Raw genomic sequence first — 21459 nt, 5'->3', positions numbered from 1 at the left:
GCGCCAGGTCTGTACCCAGGGAACACTTACCGACTGATGGATCACACAAACGCTTCGTGTTCGCTGCTGTTCGTGGATTAGTCGGAAAAAAACTCCAACACACTGCGTTCGGAGCAATGCTTTATTCTCATAATGAATTATTAAAACTCAAAAATCCGATCGTGTGATTTGATTTCCTCAGCCTTTTTATTCATGAATACATCTGATTGACAGGCAAAATGAAACAAAATAAACATCTTTTTTTTTTTTTTTTCTCCCCCATCCCTCTTTACACCGTGTAACATCTTTGCCTTTTAGCCAGGCAATTTACACATCGTCTCTGATTAGATTTGTGCATTTTAATAAAACCGTGGGTGAACTCCAATCTCCTCTAAGTGACTTTAATCTGCTCAGATTAGTCGATTTGTGCCACGCTTGAGTATAATTCAGTGAGAAGGGATGCATTTTTATGGATAAGTAGTCAATAACATCAGCATGTTACTGCCATAGTGCTCCTTGGCTGGGATCCAACCTGTTAATACCATTACAACAATACTGGTAAAAGGCCTGTTGGCTTTGCAAATTGAGCCACTGTAGCCTCGCCGGGATCTGATTGGATTTCCTTCCACTCCTGCGGCTGGCAACATGTGTTCCTGCGATCCCCAGTGCGGCTGTCAGTTGTTGTTGTGTTTTTCTTGACGGCGGCGTTTCTCTCCACCGGGTGGAAGGACAGAGCGGAGAGAGAGAGAGAGAGAGAGAGAGGGTTGGGGGTGACGGGGCGAGAGACGGAGACGGAGAGAAGCACCCGTGGCTATTTACAAAACATTCATTGTTTTATCTGTGCGAGGCAGTCAGAGGCCTTCCCGGTCCTCTCTACCTCTCATTAATCAGTGACAAATCCTTATTTAAGTGCTTGTTGTCCTGACCTATTCATGACTGACGTTGGCATTTAAGAAATACCAGCGAAGAGCGCCGCGCCATCGGCGGGGCGGTGGCGGTGGTGGGGTGGGTGCCCGCGCATAGCATTTTAGTCGGAAAGCAGAGCCATTAATATGTTTCTCCTCAGAAGGAGCTGTCAGCTCCGGCGACAGCCCCCTTCTCGGACTCATCAGTCAGCGGGTGAGGGAAGTTCACTCCGGGTTGATGAGCTCAATGGGTTGATCACCTTTTTGTAATGAGAACGGCCCGAGAGGCAGCAAAGGGGAGACGGGGAGATTCACCTGTTTTCGGGGAGATAAAAGAAGGAGGGGGATTTAAAAAAGGAGGAGTGGAGCAGAATGAGTCATCTGTTCAGAGGGGAAGAAGAGGAGCAGCAGAGAGGAGGCTGCCACGACTACAGACGGGAGGATATTATTTTGATGATGAGGTCGATACTCCGGCGGGCCAACGGGTGAGAAGTTGAGGCCCGTCGCTTGACAAAAGGTCAACCTCCTCCAACTCCCCGCCATGACTGCGGCACATCAGTCAGCGAGGCTTCATCATTAACACGTTCTCCGTCAAGGCTTTATCACAGGTCAAGTTCAATGGCGCTCCCGGCAAATAAAAGCACTTCATAACTCAGCCCGCTTCATAAGCACGGCCGGGTGATTGACAGAGGCATAAGAGATGATGCCGCGGAGATGGATGGAAGGGAAGCGTGGAGACGAGTGGGGAAGGAAGGCAAGTAGGCAGATGGAATACACTGATATTTATATTTTGTAAATACAACAATTGGAAATGGCACATGGCGGCGGTGCTTTCTCCGTTTTTACTCGGTAGCGAGAACCCTTCTGCGCCGCTGTTGTCATCCTCTCCACCTCCATGCACACAGCACAGCGAGCCCTTTACTGAGAGCTTCAAGAACACATTTCTGGGGAAAGTACATTTTCACTAACTGAAGTAGATGTAGACAATGGAGGACGAGGCGGGGGAGTACAACGAATGCAACATTTAGTTTTTTAGCAAAAAGGGAGAATTGAAATAAATTAGAAAGGAAATCTGATTAGGGAGCGACCAAATTTAAGTATGAAGATCCAATGACAGAACATTCTTATGTGCTACCCTTTCACTCATCTTTTTTTATTATCCCGCTGCATTAATCTAATTGGCTACACTGGAAACAGACACAATGCAGTGCAATCCTCAGTAGATTCAGGGTAATTGAAAGGTCTTCACTCCACTGTCATTAAATATGAGTTTCATCGCATCTGACATGCCAGATTTGAAGCATGTTTCACTGTCTTTCCAGGGGAGCACCTCACTCTTTGTGCACCTCCGGTGGCTCAGAGAGAGTCGTTCTCCATACTTGGTGAGGTACCGGCAGGAACCTTATGTGATTTTATCCTCCTGTAAATGTGCATAAAAAGTGTCTCAATATAGTTTCCATGCAGTGAGTTACATTGATATTTTAAATAAAAAACAACAACAAACAAACAAACCTTTACCTAGTTGCCTAAATAAGTGTTCTACTTCCTTCCTATTGTTATGACCAAGTCTGGACTGACTGTTCCCTCAACTAGTGACTTTTAGTCTGAAAATCACTTGGGTTGCACATAAAAAAAAGGTAAATGGACTTGTACTTGTTTGGTACTTTTCTCGTCTTCCGACCACTCATTTTGTTGTGTCGTTAAATCGCTACGGTAACATTCACAGATAGGTTAAGCCACAAAAAACTACTTAGTTTAAAAAACATAATGGTTGGGCTTCAAAAAAGTCAGAGCACTTAACCCTCTGGGGTCTGAGGTCATTTTCTCGATTTTACATAATTTCTTAAATTCTCCTTTTTAAAGTCACTTGCATGAGACTCATGTGCTGTATATCACACATTACAGAACAATCTCAGCTCTCTATATAATGAGGCACCATTGTCCTAAGGCAAAAGTGTAAAGTGATAATATGGCCCTAAAGCTGAAAAATCGAAGCTTGATTTTTGACATTCTTCATATCTCTTGTGAAAACATACTCATGTGGACGAACTGTTTTAGTGCTAGAAATTGGTTTACCAAAGGTCTTAGGTTCACAAAAGCAGTGGAATATATGAATACAATGGTAGATACATGTAAATAAATGTCTAAAACCACATTTTGTATTATTGTTTTTGAGTAGAAATTATGTTTGTCACACCTTTCACCAAAATGATAAAAATGGGACTGAGAAATGACTTCATACTGCAGATCAAGCTTCATGGGGTGTGTGCAAATGAAAAATGAACATTACAACAGCTTTTGTTTTCAAACCAAATTTGTATTATAAGCTGGGGATAGATGTGCTGTAGTGGCTGGCGTTGTGGCCGGCGGTGGTGATCTGGTTGAAGGCAGAGACGGACTGCCAGGCTGTCCACTGGACCCTGGCAGCTGTGAATCCTCTCTGTAAAATAAATTACTACTAGTCAGTAACGGAAAAGTCGGGTTATAAGCTGTTACTACCTTCGGTGGTTGTCCCCGCTAGCTCCCCGCTGTAGCCAGCCACCGAAGAGAGCGGGACCAGCCCTGGCTTGACGCCAGACTCGGGCAGCGGGAAGCTAGCAGCAATGCTAGCTGGCTACAGCGGGGAGCTAGTGGGGACTACCACCTTTGCTAACGTGAATATGCTATTGCAAAACCAATTTTAGTAAATACACTTACCCATCTTCAAATGGATCTCTTTTATTGGCGTAGTCCTCTTCATTGCAGGAATTGAATCCTTCAGGCTCTGAAGCTCCGCCATCGTCCTCTCTAAAATAGCTTCGTTCAGGGTAAACTCCCTGCAGAATTTTTCATCAGGAGCTCTTCCTCACTCTCCAAGTCCTCGTACTCCCATTACTTGATACCAAAGCCACTGATGTGACATAGCAAAAAAAAATGCAAAGCCTGGCCTTACAAGAGCATATAAGTCCATTTTACATGTGTATAACACAATTCAACCATAAATATTAACATAAACCATACATATGATTCGAAGTACTCAAAGGTGACTCGATAGAGCTCCCCAAATTTTGAAAATATACATTTTTATTTCCCTAGCTTGATGCCACACGTGATTGGCACACCTGTCTGGAAAGCTTACGACCTATGGAATCCGCCAATTGCGCCAAAACTACTGTCAGACAAAGCCTCTGCAAGATACCAACCACATTGCATTTTTTTTTTTGCTAAAAAACTGAAATATGACTTACTTATGCTTGAGCAGAGCCTCTCTGCTGTGGAACCAGATGTGTCCAAGGTCCAGGAAGAAAGTTAGGGCATTTTTGCTTTCAGCTGACCTTAACCTACGGTTCACGAAATCTGCACTAAATGAATTACTAAAAACATTTAACTTCAATTAATCAAAGTCAAACTTTGCAGAGACACTGTTAACACATAGTGCTCTTTAATAGTAGACAACAAAGCGATGATTTGCATAATTAAAGTTTATTTTGATTTGTTTAGTTCATGTGTTCTATCATCAACCAATAAACCAGTAACACATATACTGCTATATGAACCTGGTGGAGCGATGACGTGAAGTACCGGAAGCAAAGCCACGCCAGGGTGCCACCTCTAGACCAACCCAAATGCTGCCTCCACCTCTGTTAAACTTATAACCAATTGCACGTTGTAAAGCTAAGCCAATGAGAGGCGACGACCCCCAATAGTATATACTTTTGATATTATAGATCAGTGTGATCTATAAAATCAAAAGTATTACACAGATCGGTGTGCATAATTTGAATGCTAGACAGTTAACTACCGATAGACAGCGATTGGTGGTCTGTGGACGCTGTGATTTGTGCACCGTTGTATACACTGTATCACCATTTACTTTTTATTAAATTTTTACTTTTTTTTAACAATTCCAATAACTTTAATTTGTTGTCAAATATTACAAAACAATCGCAATGCTATAAAACTGTTCAGGACCACAGTAATTATAAATATGTTAAGTGCTTGCACAGCTGTCTTTTGAATTTTGAAGTGGTCTTGACTGAATCGCAGACAGGAATTGAAGTGGAACGATGATTTCCTGCTTCATCAAAATTAACAAAGTCCTCCGTCATTTTAGACTCATACGACAATTCAAACTTCAAAGGTCACAAGGTCGGACAGCCTTCAAGTGAAGACCTCAAAACACAGCATGGTCATTGTGTGAAAAGCCAGGCGATGAATGGAGCCCCGCTTTAATAGATGCAGTGCTCCTTAAAGCACATCACATGCAATGTGTTGGTGGGCTTACAAAGTCCGCTTCATCAATAGTTCCAGACAACTATGGGCCGCTCCATTGAAATGATAGAAAATTAGACTTCACTATTTGTGAATAGATAGTTGCTCTAAATCTGCTATTGATACAGTACAACCACCGCATCCTCAGCCGATGACGCAACACTAATGCCCCCCACCGACCAACCCCACCGCACCCCACCCCCTCCTAAGCCCCCACTATTTCCCTCCTAAACCAATAATCCCGCCCCCTCCCTGTTGGGTCCACTCCCTCACTTTTTTTCCCACGGATCGCTACGGGTTACCACACGTTGGTGTTTGGAAACCCATGCTTGTCATCCAAGACCTTTCAGAGGAAGGCAAGTCTTCCTGCCAGAAGTGATTATTAAAAGATGTAGGGGAGATGGGGAGGAGAGGGACGTGTGTGTGTGTGTGTGTGTGTGTGTGTGTGTGTGTGTGTGTGTGTGTGGGATGAGAAAGACAGGGGTTCGGGAGAGAGAAAGAGAGAGAGAGGCCCGCTCGTGTCAAGCAGGGCCGAGTCTCTCGATTCAAAGAGGGATTTTCACATTATGATTCTGCAACAGTGTATTGCATACTTCAAAGACCTTATTACAACGACCTATTAGCATTCATGCTGCCATTCACACTGGGAGTCCAACACCTGCATGGGAAACAGGGGCAGGATTTGCGGGAGGAGGACTAGCTGAGGATCACAACGCTGGGGCAGATGACTCGGGCAGGCGGGGAACTTTTCAGAGTGAGGAGTCACAGGACCTGAATCTTAATTAATAGCACTGTCTAAATGCTGCAATGGCGACGGAGGAGGAGGCAGCAAATTCATAAGAACCCCTTTGTTCCTCTGCTCTCCTGAAGATCCATGGATTGAGCACTTCTTAAAACCTGGCGTTGTTGTTTATTTATTTTTTACAACGACAAAGAAAATCCGAAAGCGAACCAACAGTCTGTTTAAAAGTACACAGCAAATTCCCTCCTGTCTGGGGCACTCAACCAAAAGCCCGTTTCTTCCTACTGAGGATATAAAGCTTTGAAAATGGGTCACAAACGTTCTCTTTTTTTTTCTCATATTTTGTAAAAACAGCTTTGTCATTTTCAAAAACAGATGGCCACTGCAATTTTCAGCAAACAATACTCAAACAGGAGCATTTTCCGCGGACTATTTTCTCCAGCTGATTAATACGCATGCGGTGCTTATTTTACGACAGCAGGGCGATGAATGTAGAGTCGACAACAAAACACTGCATCGCCAGTCTAACAGCATGGCTCTAATTTATGTCCTCAACAGGGACGCCTGATGCTGACCAATAACCAGACATGATCAAACATCCTTTCACTTGGAGGGGTTTCTGTTCTGCTTGCGTTCCTTTGCTGCTGGGAGCTACTTCTTGAGTTCTCCTGTACTTCTCCTGCATGGCCATCACAATAAAAGATATTTTAATGTGAAGGCGGTCGGCCTTCAGTGCTACACAAGAAGTATTAACAACATTTCACGCATTTGTTCGCTAAATTAACCAGAACATTTCTCTAAATTCCTCAGGAACTAAGTTTGAAACATTACATGAACTATAGTTAGATTTCACCACATGGTCAACATAGCCAGAGAAAAAAGAATGGCTCCGAAAACAGTGACTGGCACATGGGGGACCTTTGTGAAAAGCAAACAACAAACCACTACATTATGGAGGGTTTTAGTTAGTGAGGAAGAACAATAGAAAAGACAGGTGGATTGGTGAGATGAAGAGCAGCAGAACATGTAATGAAGCTGAAGGACACCTCCTTAGCAGGAAACGTTGGATTTTGAAAGCTCAAGGTAACTTGTATAATACAGATTTTTTTAACATATATTTTTGTTTTGTTTTGTTTGGTTCATGGGATTTCATTGATTGGTTGATTTCTTGACTTGAAGAAAAGATTTATGAATGAGGCAATATTATTCCCCTGACCTTGACCAAAGTGGCTAGATTTGTCCAACCTTTTATTTGAACATTAACTGAAATCGTATTTCTTACTGCAAAATAAAAAAAGCAGTGAAAAGCAAAGTCGCTGTGTGATTAATTTCTCCGGGAGTCGAGTGGAATCTTCGTTATGTGTGACGTCTATTCTTCAGTGCGGCACTGTCTTCCACTTCTCCCACTTTGGGTTGTATACATGTCAATGGATTATGTCTATTTTCCACCAGCCTCAGGATATAGTTTATTCACTTAAGCACGCTCAAGCCGCCGATGAAGCTCTCTCTCTCTCTCTCCCTCTTTCCCTCTCTCTCTCTCCCTCCACCCCACAAGCTGTTTGCTACGGTTCATTAGCTTTCTGTTGAGTTGACTGCTAACACTTGATATTGTTGCAGGCTGTTCATTCCACACATTTTTCCAGGCGCTGCCCACTAGCAGAGCACGATTGGAGGAAGAGAGTGACTGCCGTCATAATGGGACAAATGTTGTGTTTGCAAAGTGCCAACGGAGCCGTTCATCATGTGCACTGTGATAAAGATGGTGTGACATTTGCAACGGTTTTTATTTTACTTTACAAAGTATATTCTTTAAAAAAATAAAAAATCCCAGAGATGTATGAGATAATAAAGCAGCAGAATGATAAATCATTGAAAGCAAACCTGGATCATGTTGGCTGAAGAGCAGCCGCTGTGTTCGTACATGGTGCTGTATTTACAGTTTTATGGGAGAACGGATTAATGACATCATCATGGCTGGCTATATGTGCTGAATATGAAATAGACCACAATTATGAGCAGCTGAATGGGAAACATGTTCACATCAGCCTCCTGGTTGTAATCTTTTTTCCTCTTTCATTCCTTTCTGATGACAAAATCTCACACTTATAGAAAAGTGTCAACAAACTGACGGCAAAATGGTTGTAAAACCAACATAGCTGGTATTACAAGGGGTGAGCCATCTCTAAAGGAATATTTTCAACCAGCTTTGTATCAAAACAATGGGTGCGAATGAACCATGCAAAAGCCCCTTGTCATTGATTTTGCTTTCGATTGTTAAATTACAGATTGTACTTCTTCACCGCTCAAAAAGATGAAGTTGTTAAATCCAACGTTACAGAGGAAGGGGCACACGTATGTGGAACGTTACACACCAGCTGTGGGTTCTGGAGACGTAGTATAGGATCCCTGAAAGAATAAAACTAAAGAAAAGAAAGGCGTCGGAGCGTGGAGCAATAACAGCAGTGAGTTCTTTTCTGAAGTCTCACCGTGAAACGGTCGGTGTAGCCGTGATGTGTCATCACAAAAAATAGTATTGGATGCCTGTGGTATACAATACTATTAACAAGCAAAGTGCATTCTGGTTATTGTAGGATTTCTACCGCAGCCCCTTTTATCTGGTCCTCTAGCACCAATGTGGTGCCTTTCTGCTGCATAGACGGCCTAATGTTATGCAAAAGCGGTGAAATACCTCTTTGCGTGATGCATGGACGCCACGCTCCCATGATGGAACAACGGGAGGTTGACCTGTTCTTTCCTTACTGCCAGCATGGCATTGAATGCAGCATGATCATTGGTAACCACGAAAGCAGGGAAAACATCATGTGGCCTCGGAAGTGAAGCATGGTGTGTTTCCTTCTTCACTCTTTCTGAGCACGTAGCACATTGCTAGCTAACGTCGTTTACACAGGAAATATTAGCATTGATGTAAAAAATCTACTTCAGCAACACGTCTTTCCAAAAACAACGCCTAGGCTTCAAAGGATAATCCGCACATCTTGCTGGGGCTATATGGACTATTTATTTGGTAAAATCAGAGAAACCTGTCAGCAGGGAGGTGTGTGGATAATGCTGACATTATTTCGGAAAAGACACACTGCTGTTGAGTTTCTCAAATGTCAACTTTCAAAGATTTGAGCACTACAAAAAAAATTGCTTTCACCTTTATTTTATTAGGGTAACAGCAGACATTTTGCAGGTGGATGAATATCTCAAAATTGTGCGACATAAAAGCAAAACCATCGAACCAGAGCTGCGTCGCGAGATACCGCAAAGGGCGCAGGAGACAGTGAGGGGGTGACCCTTTACAGCCCAAACTAGGGCAACATTACTCTGTGAACTGTGATCGGGCTGCAAGCACGTGGACATCAGCCGGCACCAGGAGCAGATACCCGACCTGGCACCAGCCGTACACACACACACACACACACACACACACACACACACACACATACAGGGAGGACGGTTGGACCGATCAATACGGCTGCTCGGAATAAGAAGGAATGGGCTTTTAAAACAGATTGCCTCCCAAAATGGATGTGAACGTCTGCTCAGAAACCTCCCAGTGTTATTCAACTTAGTTGGTGTCGGAGTCAACAGTTTTTCCGTCTTCATCCCTCACTAATATTAACCGCCGTGGCCCTCGGGTGCTTGAATATTTGTGGTAAAGCAGACAAAATTACCTCTGTTTACGCACGTTAATCCAAATGAATTGAACAAACTCAGCCTAGAGGGCAAACGTGAGGACGCTCGTTAAATGATTGAAACATATTAAAAACACAGACGATCCAGTTATGTGTCCTCCTCCGCGTTTAACTGAGCTGCAGCTTGGATGTGTGGGACTGGAGATGAGTGATGGCAGAGAGGGGAGGATCATAGCATGGCTGCCATCTCTCCGTGATCAGCGTCTCCATCGACGAGCGAGAGAAAAGACAAACAACCATCAAAGTAGAGTGAAAAGCGAGAGCGGGAGAAGAAGAAAAAAAAGAACAACCTGAAAGTTAACGCAGGATGTATTGCAAACGCTTTAATGAGTCTACTCTTAATTAGTGCCACAGGAAATCGATGGCTACCCCAAATGCTCGTCATTAACAAACGAGGAGACAGCCAACCCGTGGGACCTGTGCTGAATAACTGTTTTTTTTCTGCCACGTGCTGCAGCCGAGGACCAGAAGGAATGTGAAATTGTGCGCTTTCGTTGCCCGGCCTGCGTTTGTGTGTTGGGCGGCCTGCTGAGTGAAGCAGAGCCCTGACATTGGTCATGGCTGGAGGTAAGAAGAGAACAGTTAATGTATCTGAGGCGTAGGAGGGCATAGATCTATAATACCGCGCATTTTACCTTGACTCATCATTTCTGTTGCAAACACACATTTATTTGTGTCTCTGAATAAAAAATACAACAACAGAATAACAATTTATCCCCGCGAGGAAGACCGATGGATCCTTTGCTTTCAACCGCATACTATTTCAAATTAAATCTCGTCCTAAAGTCCAGCGAAATGAATTCATCCGTTTGTTCAAGGGAGAGAAAAATGTTCCAAGGCTTTCTATATATTCAAGTAGACTCACGCTGGAAATAAAGGACACACGTTTTGTAGTTCATTGCCCACTCAGCGGCTGGTTTACAGTCAACCAGAGCTCCTTCTGAGCCATTGAGCTAATACTCATTAAAGATTCATCAAGTATTCGGTTGTGATTCGTTCCTCACTCATTCCTTAATGACTGCAACCATATTATAAAATGTCACCAATTGAATAATTTGGGAGGTAGGCAAACCCCCCCAACATCTCTTTGTATCGTCTTTATGACGTTTATTTGGCAGTAAAATCAAAGTGTGATTGTAGTATAAAAAGTAGTCGTAATAGTCATTTTTAAATTCATTTTTGAGATTTAGAAAATCAAATCATATTTGAATTGAAAAAAACAACATCTTTTTTTTTTACTAGCGTTCAAGATCAATTTCAGCATTTTTATTGTGTATGTATATCATTAAACAAACGTTGTCCCTAATGTGTCTCCATATGTCGTCATATCTGGCCTGGACAGCTGGCTCTATCACCTCCGCTCAAGTTGCCCTGAGGGACAGCCATCAACGCTTTTGTCTTCGGATGCGGTCAGAAGACATGCATGTCGACATAATTCATCCACCTTTACAAGCAGCGTAGCCTGTGACACCCTCAGCCTGATGAACACAAGTAAGCAGAACGCTGACACAGCTGGTACTCATGAGCTGTTCCCTGTCACCTCAACCTACTTGACCTCTAGTCAATGACCCCCAGCTTACTGACTTTTCTCCTAATTGCAATCACCTCTCACCCGCTGCTGCTTTGACGTCTAACAATCAGACGCCACGACAGAAAGACATTTCTGTGTCCGCCATCAAAACTCTTGAGGGTGTCCCTAAAAAGCATCTTAACTTCTATTTTTTATTTTATATTTTTTGGGGGGGATATTAAACCAGCAAAGAAAACTGCAATAAGTTATAAGAGAGCTTTGAAGATTAGCGTTTACTGTCGTCTCATTCCACATTACAGTAGGTACTTTCATGCTCCGGGACGGCATAATTCATTTCCATCGGGATCCGTCAGCGTCGGTAGCAGGCGGAGTATGGCCGCTGTTTGCGATGGCTTTGACTCGCCGAGAGCTCGATTGGAACACACGCGTTTTAAAAAGGGGACAAGCCCTCTGACTTTGATGGATTTCCGGGCAATATTAGTCAGCGAGCATGTATCCCCCTAAGCTGTGGTGGAACTGATCGAGGTTGACCAAATAATCTGCCAATTCCCTCCCGAGAAATGCAGAGACGACAAAAAAACGTCTAAGTCTCTCAAGCCCTCATCCCGAGAGCTGGATCAGCAGTTGTGTCTCCAAAAAAAAAAAAAAAAAGAACCTCCCGTTAAGAGCATAAGATTTCAACTTTTGAGAAGGCGGTGGGGGGGACTCGCAATTGCATGGCTTCACTTTGAAAAATCACGCAAACGTTTACGGGATCGCAGAGTGAAAGAATGGCGAACAAACGTCTTGGTATTGTTATGCAGCCTGAAATTAAAACCCTTCGCTTATTATTAATATAATAATGCGTCAATACTCGAGGACACATCAATGTTTGCCTGTTTGTAAGTCGTGTCAAGGGCCGGCCTTGAAACTCCCAGCACTCTGTCATTCATCTCACTTCATAAAGCCTCAGGCTTCCGAGCCCCATAAGTGTTGGAATAGATTGTGTCTGTTTTTCTGTTTTTTTTTTTCCAGGCGATATAGTCAATATGGTTTATGAAGTGAGGTCTCCCCAGGTCACACGAGAGCAGGACATGAAAGCCGAGCGCTCGGCCTCCACTTCACAAACAAGCTGTCCCTACTTCAAACGGGTGGCAAAGCTGCCCCACATTTCCTTCTCTTTTCACTTCCAATAGCCAACATCGCTAATGGCCGCCGGCTCTCTCCATCTCCCCTCTCCACCTGGCAGCAGCACTGGGCTCGCAGCCGCGGCCAAAGGTAGCCTGAACTGTGACTGTACATGGCAGCGCTGAGCTTTTGAACACGGCACCCATTTAGAAACGAATCATTCCGATTTTGTCGCAATTCCCACTGAAATATAATGGGTTTGCTTCTTTTTGTTGTTGTTGTTAAATTACAGCATTTTCACTTGCAATTAATGTTTGAAAAATAGTTTTTTCCCTGACAGTTTTCTGTGCAAAAATGAACTGTCTCATACACATTTCATGAATTTATTTGTGTTGCCTTGGGGCATCAAAAAATTAGCCATAAATGTGTAAAAACACAAAATAAACAAAATCACATCTGTGAAAAAAATTCAAGGACAAAAAAAGCATATTATATATAAAGCATAAAGTATATTTGGTCCCTTGAACGTTCAGAAGCATTGTTCCAGAACTATGCAGAAGGGTGTTGTGCGTACCTGTAGGTCACAAAGCCTCACAGCACAGTCACCATGCACACGTCAACATCTCAACAACGCGTAGTGCAGACCTGAACTCACGGCGAGCAGCTTAGTCATAGCATCATCTGTGTATGACTTCCAGAAGTGAATGTCTAGCAAAGCATAGGAAGCTAAATTCTTCTCCATTTACGTCGATGAATCCAAATACTTTCACTTTGTAAACACTGCAATGCTGATGAAATCATTTTCTGTAAGTCCAATCCATGCGAGTCTAAAGAGAAAATCACATATATATATATATAGTATATATATATATATCTACTATATAAAATTATGTTTGTTTGGCTACTCCCCCTGTATTCATTGCCTGCACCCTATTTATCTCTACATGGGTGGAATAGTGTAAGGATTATGGGTAAAACTATCATATATTCCAACCATATGTATTCATTCTCAGGGTAATAACTCCTATAAGGAGACTGGTGAACTACAGAACCGCCTCCAGAACCCGATGTCGAGCCGTTCCTCCCTCACTTCCCTCAAGCTCTCTCCCTGCTGGCTCAGGTTCTGTTTACACCACCGAACCCTGTCTCCTACAGAATGATGCTCCAATACAACTAATCAGCATTCTCCATTATGGGATGGGAAATGTTATTTTTCTGGATTACAGTGGCAGTTTTAAAAATTTTGTTTTAAACATTTGAAAGTTAAACAAAATAAAAGAGCAAAAAAATAAGTAAGTTTTTTACATTATTTAAGTTATCGTGTTTTTGTATAGTTAATATGAAATTATATATATATATATGTATATATATATATATATATATATATATATGTATATATATATATATATATATATATATATATATATATATATATATATATATATATATATTAATGTGTATATTCTCTATCTATCCTCTACTATTGTGCACAACAAGTCCATAGCTTCCTGCCTCACCCTATTGAACTGTTCTGGTGTCCGTGTGTGTGTGTGTGTGTGTGTGTGTGTGTGTGTGTGTGTGTGTGTGTGTGTGTGTGTGTGTGTATATATGCACACATATGTATATACAGACAGATTATGCATCCCTTTCTGCTCATTTGCCAGAGGAGCACACACACACAGGCGTGCATGTCTCCCCTGCCTGTCAGCCCCTGGGCCCTCCACCCGACGTCCCCACTTCAGACTAGCGTGTCGGGCCCCTCCCTCGCCGTGCCGCCAATTTGACTGGAACAGCGAGTGCAGGCTGGGCAGCCTTCCAGGAGCCTTTCTAAAGCAGCTGAATATTCATCTTCATTAGGGTATCACCACCCCCGCTCCGTCCAGGGCCGGGTCCTTTTAACAAGGAGCAAGTGATCCAAATAGAAAGGGGGGGTCCGACTCCAAGGGGTTTGTGGAAGGTGAAGTGTTTTTTCCTTCGTATTCTTCGTTTTTTTTGGGTCCAGAGGCTGTGTAGGCAGTCTGCCCTTGTCAACATATTTTTAGTATTTTCCTGGTCTTGTTGTTTTGACACAGTAGGAGAAAGACCTGGGCAAAGATGGCTGCAAATAGTTTCGGAGGTGGCGCCATTGATTTGCCTGTTGAACACTAACAACATGAGCAGAACACTAAAATGTCAAGAGCTGACAAATCCTGTTCCAGATACTTCCATTGACTGGCAATTAAATGTACCTGTCACTGTTGCTCAATTCAAATTCCCTACAATTAAAGCCTGCTTTGCATGGAAAGTAGATGTGTGTATGTTTGGAATATCGCACACATTTGTCATTGTGTTGTGGGTGGATTGAGCTCCATAGCTTGGAGGGTCTTCTGACTACAGATGGACATGTGTGTCAAAAGGGCAAAACACTATTTGAATAATTGAAGAACTGATGCAATCAAATGATATTACACTGAATACCCGAACGAAGAGAATAGATAAACATATTCCCCTTACTGCAAACCATAAAGCATCCATGAACTTTGGAGGTCTTAATCACGTTTCCATGAAACTAAAATGCACAAACACAAGTGGCTTGAACGGTGTGTTCATCTTCTCCAAAATGTTAGCACGCTTACTGGATCACAGTAAGTAGCAGGCATTAGCTCCAAAGTCAAGGACCACATCATTAGCTATCCACATTCATTTGTAGGGTTAGAGGTTATGTTAGAAAAAAAAAATCCATATTAAGGGCCGATCCATGCGGCTACCTCTGAGTCTGAAAAATGAAGCCAATGGTTTCATTTTTTCTGGTTGGAAAACGAAGACTGAGAAAATCACCCCACTTCTCATTGAACATGAGTTTATGATCTAAATCTCTAGTTTTAAGTCTTCTTCAATACAGCATGATATTCATTTTCTAAATGATGGTCCATTTAGAGTCAAACAGACCATAAAGCAGGGGATGCTTTAGGGGCGTGGCTACCTTTTGATTGACAGTTTGTGGGAATTAATTGTAACATAATGATGGCAAAAATGATGAACTCGAGATTTCCATAACGTCAGTCCACAAACCAATGACGTCACGGTGACTTTGACCACTTTTTATATAGTCTGTGGGGAAGACACATCCACTGTGTGGTCGCTGGTCCTGGATGGCATTATATTTAATAATTGAAGGTGATGTCAGCAGCTCAGCCCTTCTTTTTTTGGATTTGGGTAATTTGGGTAATTTATTTGTTATGGAGACAGCATTATATTTACCTAAATCCATGGTTAAGTCCTCATTATCAAAGTGAATTGCAATATTGTTTGAAAATATTACCATTTGTAATACTGGGGCAGAGTGGCTACCCTGCAACATATGTATAATGCTACTCTTTCTTCTACAAAATTACAAAATATGCGGTTTGCCGAAATGGAAAGCAATTTCTAATTTTAAACCCCCAAAAAAGGTAAATTGTCATCAGACCACCACCAAATAGGTTCTGGGATTGTATTTCGGCCAATTTGTTCCACCTCTGCTGCTCTGATTAGTCAACACTACACTTACAACAAGGGGAAACCAGAACGTTTCCGATGTCTCGTTGCCTCCAGATTCTATACATATGAATGCAGAATCTGTTTAGAGAGATTGTTTTAGCTCGGACTCTCATGGCTTCGGAAAAATAAAATCAAGCTTGAACCCAAAAGCTCGAATGGAAAGACAGGCGTGACTTGGGGAAAAGGAGTCTGGTACATATACTGACATGGAGGTTGGGGAATGAGACACAGGTGAGCAGGAGGATATGGCAGCCAGAGGACCAGGATGAGGGAAGCCAAAGGGCTTCTGGTGGACAGTCGGATAATGGCGGTGAAAGTAAATAGAGTTGCAGGAACTTGGGGAAGTGGGAATTGTGGCTGGAAGGAAGGACGGAGAAGACAGAACCGAGGAAGCGATTCATCGCAATGACAATCCCACTCCTCTGTTGGTGCAGCGTCAAACTTTCCCGATGTTTCTCCTGCTTACAATCACAAGAAAGGAACTCTTCTGTTTTCTCATGATGTGACAAGAGGAGAAAATAACGACAGTATGGGGTGCTTCTCTACTGGGAGCGCATCAGGAGTCTGATCAGCTCTGAGAATACCAGGCGCTTCCTACAAACTGCTAGGAGAAGGTAAAGGCAAGTTGCCTGTGGCGCAGAACCGGCACGCTAAGCTTGAAACTCATTAAATACAATTACAAGAAAAGGGCAGCTTAAAAACATCTCCGGTGCGATCACGTCAGACCCCGTCAAATAATGCCACGTGTAGCATTTACAATAAGTCTGAGATGCCGGAGAAGTGAAAGAAATGTGTTTTTTACTGCGCTGGCAGGCAAAGAGAGTTGAAAAGTATGGGAGCAGAGTGGGTGTCTTGTGTATGGGAGATCTCCAGGCGTCTCATGGACCCGAGGGCAGAGAGCTCCACCAAACAGAGCAGAGCTCCACGCAACATTCCCAGAGTCAGGGCTATTTCGTAATTATTGCAGTATGTGTGTAAATCATACTCCCTCTGTCAGAACAAATGGAGAACTTCTGCAAAACACAATGCTCCAGACCTGAGACATTTTTTCTGCCAATTACATCAGTTATTTTCATATATTTTCACTTCTGAGTCCAAAAGGGATAAACACATTTTTTTTAGGGCTGATATTCCCTGATGCCTGTCAGATTCTCTGTCATGATGTTGGTTTGTCTTGTTTCCTGTTTTATTGTGAAGTCCTTGTCTTGTGTGTCCTCTGTGTTCCCTGCACTTCCTGCCCCTGTGGTTGTCCCTGATTGTCCGTCTGCCTTGTCCCTGATTGTGTGTCTGCCTTGTCCCTGATTGTGTATTCTCTTCGCCTGTGCTGCCCTCATTGTTTCCACCTGTGCCTCACTACCTTGTCCCCTTGTCGGGTTGTACTGTTTGTTCCTGTTAGGTGTCCCGTAAGTTGTCCTGTCTAGATACTTGTTTTTTCCCCCTTTCTGCTCCTTGTTTTTTGCTCCCCAGTTTTGTTTTATTATAATTTGACATTGAGCTGTTGCTTCGGCGTTTGGGTCCACCTCCATACCAGATCCTGACCTCCTCTGCATAAACCGAAGCATCGAAGCATTGACACATACATTACAGCTGTGTTGGGCATTTGTTTACCCCCCCACCCCCGGTAATTAGGCACATGATGCGTCTAGACACAATGTGTTATTGCCAAGCTTGATTCCACTCTGAAAAAAAAGAACGAAAAAAAAGATGTGCAGCTAATTATGCATGTATGCCATGATAAGAGAGGTTATTTCATATACTGTAGAAAGCTGTCCTTGTAGGAGGGACCACCCGCAGATGCATGACTCACGAGATGTAAAGGCACATGAACTAGTTTAGAACGCTATCGTGCTCCTCCGTTGCCAGAACACTTGAAATCATTGGCGTGAAGTTAAAGTGGTTACCTGAAAGCTTCAGAGACTTTTGGCAACATTGAAATACTGATGCTTTTTACAATTACTTGCCAAAATAGATTACCATTTGGTGTGCTCAATTTTCTTCCAACTAAGACTTTGCCTCCTCAAAGGGAATTTTCTACTCCTCGGTGAGCAGCCTTTTCTATAAAAGTATGATTGAAATTGTCCCTGACAACCGCCACTCAAACGGAGCGGCCCATAACGACAAGAGAGCCAAGAACAGGCTTAATACTATTTATAAATCTCTGAAATGGCAGGGTTTGCAGGAAAGTGTGAGGAATAAGGGATGGAGGGGAGGAGGTGGTTTGTGTTGTTTTTTTCCTCACCCTAAAGCTTCTTATGACCTTAGTGTTCCTCCAGTCTAAACATAGCACCACTGCAAATGGAAATGGGTCCTTCCAAACCAGCCCATCCCCTAAACAAGCATGCATTTTAATCGCTGGCACACGGCAATGCTGCCGTTTGTAGTAAATGGGAATTTTGATAAAAGCAACTATTTAAATCAGTCACATTTGATATTGTGCTCATCATCTGTGTGCTGTCATAAACGCTTTCTTCATTTCTGTAGAGCATGTTCATTAATTTTACAAAATGAAACGATCCTAATCCCAGAAATAGTTTTATCCCACACACCATGGTTTCAACTCTTGACTCTGAGGCTCCCTACTTTTCCAAGAGCACAGCAAGTGTTCAAGTCCTACAACACCCAGTGCTAAGAAGTCCCAAAGGATTAGCCAGATTATTGAATCACGGCTTTAGATAATACCATCAGTTACAGTTTACTTCTGAGAACAGATGCAAAAAAATGGGGCAATATGGCAATGTTGTGAATGTGCTAATGATAGCAGCAGACTTTTCCTCCAAATAGGCAGATGCGGTGAAGTTTGAACAGCTGTCAAACGTGATGAGCGTGACACAAGCGCCTGCAGAGGAAACTCTGGGACTTTTCTTATGATATAGCGGCCTACACACCACCACGGCGTACCGGATGACGGATCACTCTATCTGTGAAACACCTGGCGCTTCTCTTTGAGAGACGAGTCGGGGTGCAGAGGTGTTACATTTCAATCAAAAGCAGGTAAAGCACTAAGTATAACAAGTCAAAGATTAATAAATAAAATGATAACAAAACAATCACACATGCAGCTTTATGTCATCTTATACAGTCAACTATGTACTGATATATCTCAGAACTTCTGTACATGAGGCATTTATGGCACCATCAAATGTGAATAACTCAATCCTCGTCATTGCTTACAAGATGTTAATTTACAGGTGGATATGTGGCATGGCAGCACTCTCTTTTAAGGGTCACTTCACCCGAGCAGCTTTTATCACTTACCTTTAGAGGCACATGAATCCAGCCATGCAGATCAACCCAAAGCAATGGAGATTGGGTTTTGTTTGTGGTGCTCAACGCATTGGAAACGCTTTGGAAAATAACAAAATGGCGACTCAACAACGCGCTCTTGCACCAGACATGTATATATTTTCCACACTTAACATCAACATTAGTTAGCGTCAACAAGCACGTATCATTGTACTGTCTGCCTTCAAAGTAAAAGGACTTCCTGTTTACATGCTCTTCACAATAAGAGTAAATTGTGTAATAAAACAAGTTACAACACTGTGGAAAGGCTTTCAGCCTGGGCAGTATTGTTCTGACCCCAAGGAGGAACAGGCTGTCGGGTAAAAGATTCAAGAGACTTTTACTCATGCGATACAATCGCTATTTTGAAGGGTTAGGGAATAGAGAAAAATGATAAACTTCATAGCATATAGTGCACTTTCTGTTTATTTAGGCAATGATGAAGTGGATTTTCTGTTTATTTAATTGCATTTTCTGTTTCTATTTTTTGGGTTAAGTGCATTTCTGTTTCTATTTTATGGGAAAAAGTGCCATTAATTTTTCTATTTTTCTTAAACCACTACAATGATTCCTATAACAAGCTGGTTTTGTTCTTAGGAGTCGGCCCCATTTGGTTTAGTGGGGTCTCATGTTTCCAAAAGCCTGTTTTCAATGTGTTATGCTGTTTGACCTGAATGTCCCCACCATACAGCCTCTTGTATCCTGCTGTTTGTGATTCTAAAGTGAGGCATATTTCTTTGGTCAGACAGTGTGAACAGGGTTAATGTTCGTTCAAGTTAATGGCTGAGTTTTATATGCCATTTTGTTTTACATGTTTACAATACACTATGTGGAAAGGCTAAGAGATGCCCTTTATTGAACATTGAAAATAAAGTGATGAAAGGGCCATGATGTTTGTCCATGTATCTTTGCGGTTAATTTGGACATTTGCTTAAAAAAATGGAAAGTAAAGTAACTAGTAGTGAAGTTACTTTTCAAATGCAGTAACTAGTAAAGTAATCTATTTACAATTTTCAGAAGTAACTTGTAACTAGTTACTTTTTCTGAGTAACTACCCCAACACTGTGTCTGACCCGCTTTGCAGTTAACTGAGAGGTTTTCTGAAAGGAATCTGCTTCATAAAAAAAGAAGAAACTATTGCTTTTGTCCACAAGGACCACCAAAATCAACAATCAATGAGAGTTCCCCTTAGTAGCTTTAAACTTCATAAAGAGAAAGTAAAAATTTGTGTTAAAAATCATAATTTTTTTGTTTGTTTTCACAGGTCTCTCTGAAACCAAATCAAGTGTTTTAGTATGAATACATTTTTCTAGGGAAACCTGTTGAAAATTAGCTTCATGAATACTGAAAAGGGAGTTTAACCCTAAGCATAACTATTATATAAATATAAATAAAAGACATTTTAAAAACATGTTTTGGCTCCATTGTGAGAACACACAGTATCTCTGTTTTTATAATATCCATTTTATAAATAAGAATAAGGCAGATGATGGCATCGTGGACTCATTTTATTACAATACAAACAAAAGTCAACTCAATTATTGATAGTGTAAAAATACATAATTAATTGTAAGCAGCCTGTCAATGTATTTGGAGAATGGAAGCGTATAAACCTGAGCCTCTATGTTGCTCACATATTTGATGATATATTTAGCTCCATGAAACCCGGAAAAAACCCGAGTGATGCAGGAAAATGTCCTTAAAGAGATCACCAGTGTGTTAAAGCTTTGGCAGTCGGTCTGTATGATGACTGGATCTCCATCACCTCGCATCCCCCACTTGACAAGCGGCCACCGCCGTCTCCTCCGTGTTCGGTTACAATTACAAGATTAATGGACAGGGTGGATTTTTTTGTTCACAGGAATTAATTGTGTCTCATTTTGCTCCCATGCCCCGACAGATGAAACAATCAGGCCAGTAAACCTGGTGGTGATTCTTGTCAACACGAGTGCAGATGCAAATTAATAGATGCTCAACAGGCCATAACTTCCCGGAGCAGTCGGGGCGGTTCAGGATATATGGTGGATGCGCACGGAGCCCTCTTAGCATACAGCAGCACTCAAAAACTGCTTTTTGTTGCTTTTCTGCTTGGCTTGCTCTCACAGTTAGGGTCAAAGTGTTGTGTACAGCGCATACATCAGCTGAATGTCCCGACATACACTGTAACCGTTGCAAAACAACTCACTTTTAGATACTTCATTGAACACTGTGAATGCCAAAAAGGCATCAAAAGCTTCACAGCCCCAATGAGCTTCATGTAAAGAGATGGATAGTTGAGCTAACGAGACATCGCGGTGTGTTGCTACTTAAAGCCAAGAATGGGGATCCTCTTTAAGGCCATGGAGGACACAGAGGGCAGGGGTACTTAGAGATGTTATAATCAATGTTGTTTATATTAATAACAGGTCAAATGAGTCAAGGTGACACCCTGGGGTAATTATA

This window comes from Taurulus bubalis (assembly GCF_910589615.1).
Source record: "Taurulus bubalis genome assembly, chromosome: 4".
In the NCBI taxonomy this organism is placed as follows: domain Eukaryota; kingdom Metazoa; phylum Chordata; class Actinopteri; order Perciformes; family Cottidae; genus Taurulus; species Taurulus bubalis.
Note: the sequence above shows the minus strand (reverse complement) of the source record.